General features: G+C 41.6%; 1 pseudogene; it reads left to right on the top strand.

The window, feature by feature from the left end:
• The first annotated feature begins 847 nt into the window (after positions 1-847).
• On the top strand, positions 848-1,477 carry LOC138811975 (protein lin-28 homolog A pseudogene; annotated as a pseudogene).
• The last annotated feature ends 4,455 nt before the right edge of the window (positions 1,478-5,932 follow it).

The raw sequence follows: 5,932 nt of genomic DNA, 5'->3' as shown, positions 1-5,932 counted from the left end.
AGATAAAAAACCCGTATTTTTTAGGTTTTAATATCCCATCATATTGACTGAAAATCAGTATTGTGGATATGTTTTTTAAATATACATTGCAACAACAAACAAAAACATGTGTCACCTCCAGATTGTGGATGCATTTGAAGTTGTTTTGTACATACAAATGTTTCTTCATTAATTGTTCTTTTGTGGGAGTAACTATCGCAATATTAACAAATAAGGCTTTTTGAATATCTTTTTCAATATAAATAACATCCCAGAGCGAGTCTTGCAATTTCTGAAACCCCTTTGAATATTTTAGTGTTATTTCAATTCATTGACTATACAGCTAAAAACATTTCTGAAATAAACATTGTTAAAATCTGAAAATGTAAATGGGTATACAGGCTTTTTATGCATCATTTTATGAAAAGCCAGTTTTTATGAAACTAAAAGATATAGAATAAAAGAATGGAAGTGAATTGGGTGAGCTAATTATTAGTATAATTTTGTTTTCTATTAACCCAGTCCTTTGAATGTACATGATGAAGTTAAATTATGTGCTTTCTGACACTATGCTTCAGTTATTTTTAGAATCTTTGTAGTTATAAGAGTGAATTTGTAGTGTAAATAAATGTCTTTGAATATAATTAGGATTAATCTTTTGTTTTGTGTCCTACTCCCCCAAAATGAGTAATTTTCAAGTGTTAATAGTTTATAATTGAATCTTCAGTATCATAAGAAAATTTGAAAAAAAGGATTGTGCGGAGAAGGTGTAGCCGCCTCTACTCCGAACCTCCCCTTTGCCTCCGCACTTCTCTGGGGCCAGCAGCCACCGACCAGAGGCCTGGGACCGAGGGCTCAGCCAACGACCATGGGGTTGGTGTCCAACCAGCAGTTGGCAGGTGGCTGTGCCAAGGGGGAGGAGAAGGCGCCCAAGGAGCCACCATCGGATGCCGCTCAGGCGGCCGAGGAGCCTCAGCTGCTGCACTGGGCTGCTGCATCTGTAAGTGGTTCAACATGCATGGGGTTTGGCTTCCTATCCATGACAGCCCACCCCAGGGTCTCTCTCTACCCCCTAGTGGACGTCTTTGTGCACCAGTGTAAGCTGCACTTGGAGGGCTTCTGGAGCCTGAGGGAGGGAGAGGCTGTGGAGTTTAACTTTAAAAAGTATGCCAAAGGCCTAGAATCCATCCGAGTCACTGGGCCCAGTGGGGTGTTCTGTATTGGGAATGAGAAGTGGGCAAAGGGGAAGAACATGCAGAAGCACAGATCGAAAGGAGACAGGTGCTACAACTGTGGTGGTCTAGACCATCATGCCAAGGAATGCAAGCAGCCACCACAGCCCAAGAAGTGCCACTTCTGCCAAAGCATCAACCACATGGTGGCCTCCTGTCCACTGAAGGCTCAGCAGATCCCCAGTTCCCAGGGAAAACCTGCCTACTTTAGGGAAGAAGAAGAAAAGATCCATAGCCTTGCCCTGCTCCCCAAGGCCCAAAAGTGAGCCACCAGATCCGAGGGCGGCTACTCTTGCTAGCAGGAAGTTTCAAGGAGCTGGCATCAATTGGCAAAGTGGAGAAAGTGGGGATATGGGGTTGGTTGGCGAGTAGCTGGCACTTCCATATGTCTCTGGCCAGGATGTCCCAGCATTACCCCATCTTCTCTTTTGATGAGGGGAAGGGGTGATGCATAGGAATCCCATCATGGTCTATCCCAATTCAAGTGAGGGGCTTTGGGGCAACCACTTTTGAAACCTGCGTACTTTATATGATAAGCTTCACCTGCCCTACATGCTTCCCCTCCCAGCCCCCCAGCCTCCAGCTTGTAAAAGTGACCCAGATTGGCAAGTTGTTCCTTTAAAGAAGGATGTGTCCTATTTCTCTTCCCAAGGTGTGAAACAATTAAGCACAAGACCAGCAGATCCATGGGCCCAAATCCCCAAAGTGTAGTACCCCGGGTAGGAGGACCCATCAGGAGCAAGGCAGGGTTGTTTTGTTTTTTTTTTTTTTTGCCTGTCCACCATCTCCTCCCCTGCACATCTTGTTTCCTCATCACCCTATCTTGAGCCTTAGTGCTGGGAGAGCTGGTCCAGGAATTGGATTGTGATGACAGGCAACATGGGTGACTAGGGAATGGCTGCAAACCTGCTGCTCTGAGCTTCTCCCCGCTCCCGCCCCCATTTCTGGGCCAATGTGATTGTAATTTACTTGTTCCCTTCGATAACTGCACTTTGGGTCCCGGCTTTCTCCAGTATGCCAAGCCTGTAGTATCTGTGCGAATGACATATCTTGTGCATTTTAATTTTTTTCTTATTATAAATATTCTGGTTTTGTATTTTTATAGATTTTAATCTTAAGGCCCTCCTTCCTGCACTGTGTTCTCAGGTACATGAGCAATCTCAGGGATAAATGGGCAAAAGCTCCAGGTCGGCATAGCAGGAAGAGTTTGTTGTTTCTATCACCATGGAGAGCAACCATTTGGAGTGCATAGCCTATTGAACTACTTCATTTTTGCCAGTTAGAGCTGGCTTTTCTGCCATAGAGTCCTCTTGAAACCCCCTCAACCCTTGGAAATGTTTCATGGGAGACTAGGCTTTTAATTGGGTTGCCCCATGACTTGTTCTCCTTCTGCTGGAAGAATGGAAATTAGTCTAAACAGGAAACGGTGGTGCAGACAAGGTAGAAGACGCCCAAAGAGGAAGCCAAGGTTAGTAATGATTGTCTAATCCTATGGCTATGCGATTTGTTTTCTTTCCATATACCACATCTATCCTTCACTAGGTTAGCCTGGGATTACTGTGCAAGTAACTGTATATGAATTTTTTTTCCTCTAAGAAATGGGAATTGATATGTTTGGCTTTTAAGACCACAGATTTGTGTCCACCTTGTACTAGCCATGCAGGGATGGATCTATAAAAAGCAAGGACCAAAATCCTCAGTCTTGGCTTCCAGGGAAACCCATAAGTGAAGGCCTCTCTCTGGAGCCCGTGTCCTGCCCTGCTGCATAATTGTTCATAGTGTTGTGTTAGCTAAAGGAGAAAAAGGAGGTTTCGTTTACATGCTGTGAGTCACCGCAAACCTACCTCATGTGTTGAAACGGGACAAATGCAATAGAATGCATTGGGTGATGTGTGTCTGATCCTAGTTTCTTGTCTCCCCACAAATGCTGCCCCCCTCTAGTTAATTGTATTTGTCTAGGCTCTGTAGGACTTTACAGAGTTTCTGAGTTGGTCATTGGCTAGGTGGCCTAGTTTGTGTAAATAATAATGTGTGGGTCTTTTCTCCATGTTCTTTTGGGGGTTTTATTGTTTACAAACTTCTTTTAGAATTGAGAAAATTAACCAAAGCATCTTTGACAGAAGGTTCTGCACTAGACAAAAGGATCTGAAGCTAAGTTGGCGGACCTTCTAAAGTGAGGATCTTGAACCAGTTATTCTTTTGTTCCCTCACTTCCCCTATTTCCCATTTTGGACAAGAACTCCATTGGTAAAAATAATAATAAGTCCCTATCCTCTACCCTTTTCTCCCTCAAAAGAAAACCTACATGCCCGTACACAGATGACTCTTGGAATGTCTCTTCAACTTTTATGTGACTTATGCAAAGATTCTGAAGACGCTAGGGCTCCAAACTCTCCACCCCCCCACACACACCCACCTTGTTCCCAACCTGAAGCCATGTTTTTTATACGTAATTCTCATCAAATATGGCATTTGTGACCAAACCTGTTTGTTCTGTAATACTAGAGAAAATCAATGTGGCTTTCCATGTAGAAAATGGGGTCAGGAGACCAGGAAAGGGAATATGAATATATGTTCAAGTCACTCAGGAACTTGTAAACAGGTGCAAGAAAAGTTATGTCAAAGTGACCACAAGATTGTTTAATGGAAGACGGACGAATGTAACGCCATGTTTACTGCTAGAAACCAAAGCTTTGTGAGAAAACTTGAATTTATGGGGAGGGAGGATGGGAAAGTGTGTACCTGTCTGTCCTTTCTCTGATCCCTGAAGAATAAATCTCCCTTGGGCTTTTATGATACCAGTACTGGGGTGTTTTATTTCATGATTGATTTGTGCTGTATCCGAGTACTTCCTTTCCCCCTTTCTAATCATTTTTTTTTACCACATACTGACTCTTCCTTTACCTTTCTTTTCCTGGGAAAATACAATAAATAAATAAATATATAAATATTAAAAAAAAGAAATTTTGAAAAAATGTAGTAGTATTGATGTCTTTTTTAGGGAGTGGAGTCTGGTAGTGGGGCCTGAACTCTGGGCCTGGGCACTAGCTAGCAAGATCAATAGAAAGCCCACCGATTGGGAGAAGATTTTTACTAGCCATACAACGGACAAGGGTCTCATATCTAAAATATACTTGGAACTCAAAAAATTAAACCACCCAACAACAAATCCTCAAAGAAACAACTGCCCAAAAAATAAGTGGGTGAAAGACTTAAAGAGAAGCTTCTCTGAAGAAGAAGGATGGCCAATAGACACATGAAGAAATGTTCAACATCCCTAGCCATAAAAGAAATGCAAATCAAAACAACATTGAGATATCACCTCACTCCAGTTAGAACAGCAAAAATCAAGAACTCTAACAACAACAGATGCTGGAGGGGATGTGGACAGAAAGGAACCTTAATTCATTGTTGGTGGGAATGAAAACTTGTTCAACCACTTTGGAAAACAGTATGGAGGTTCCTCAAAAGACTTCACATAGATCTCCCCTATGATCCAGCAATCCCACTTTTGGGCATTTACCCAAATGTTTACAAACAAGACCACACTAAAGCTACCAGCACAACTATGTTTATTGCAGCATTATTTACCATAGCTAAGATATGGAACCAACCCAGATGCCCCTCAGTAGATGAATGGATCAAGAAAATGTGGTATATATACACAATGGAATTCTATGCCTCCATCAGAAAGAATGACATTTCCCCATTTGTTAGGAAATGGAAAGGCTTGGAAAAAATAATATTAAGTGAAGTAAGCCAGGCCCAAAGAAGCATAGGTCCCATGGTTTCCCTTATTTGCAATATCTAGTATAGGTATGAGTCAAGCAGAAAAGGTCAGATAATGTGATGTTAGGAAAATGAACCCTTAAATATGTATTTTAATGTTTTCGTTTCTTTCATGCATATGTTTCTAACGCAATTATAAGATTATTTCTTTGTTGCTTTGTATGTCCCTCCCCCACAGTGTAACCCCCGCTTTCACTATATTTGATGTCAGTATAACATGTGGAGGAGATGGGGGCAAATAAGTCGTTTAAGGATTCAGGTGGACCTGTTGCAACAATGAGAAGTACAAAATGTCATGTCAAAACCAGCTTTGCAATGTCGGTGGGGGGGGAGGGGGGTATAATTGGGTGGGGGGAGGGGGGAGGCTGGGAAGGGAGGTGAAGGGTAAACAAAGGAGGAGGCTGCAATGCTTGGTAAGAAATGTATGCATTATCCTGCCCATGTAATTGTAGCCCCTCTGTACAGTATGTTCTCAAATAAAATAAAATAATATTATAAAAAAAAAAAACTTTTCAGCTCAAGGCTAGCTCTCTTCCACTTAAGCCACAGCGTCACTTCAAGCTTTTTTCTTATTGCTTATGTGGTGCTGAGGAATCAAACCCAGTGCCTCATGCATTCACGGCAAGCGCTCTACCACTGAGCCATCTTCCAACCCTTTATGTCTTTTTAAACCAATTCTATTCAGAAGTTGGAAAAGCTTTAATTCATGCTTAGGTCTTGGAGTTTATGATTTTTTATCCTCTCATTCCTAACATTAATGATAGGACAGTCTGCATTTTTGGGTATGTAAAAGGTAAAATATTTATCTGGTGTCAAAGTGATTTTTATATCAGTCTTGCTTTAATAGCATTTTAAAGTAGTACCTTTCTCGCAAAATGTTGGGTATAAAAAGCAATCAAAAAACTTCTAATAGTAAACAATTTAGGTGTGCT

This window comes from Dipodomys merriami, unplaced genomic scaffold (assembly GCF_024711535.1).
Source record: "Dipodomys merriami isolate MVZ:Mamm:240054 unplaced genomic scaffold, mDipMer1.0.p SCAF_553, whole genome shotgun sequence".
NCBI lineage: Eukaryota > Metazoa > Chordata > Mammalia > Rodentia > Heteromyidae > Dipodomys > Dipodomys merriami.
The sequence above is the reverse complement of the archived record's forward strand: the minus strand, read 5'-3'. Positions and strand labels throughout refer to the sequence as shown.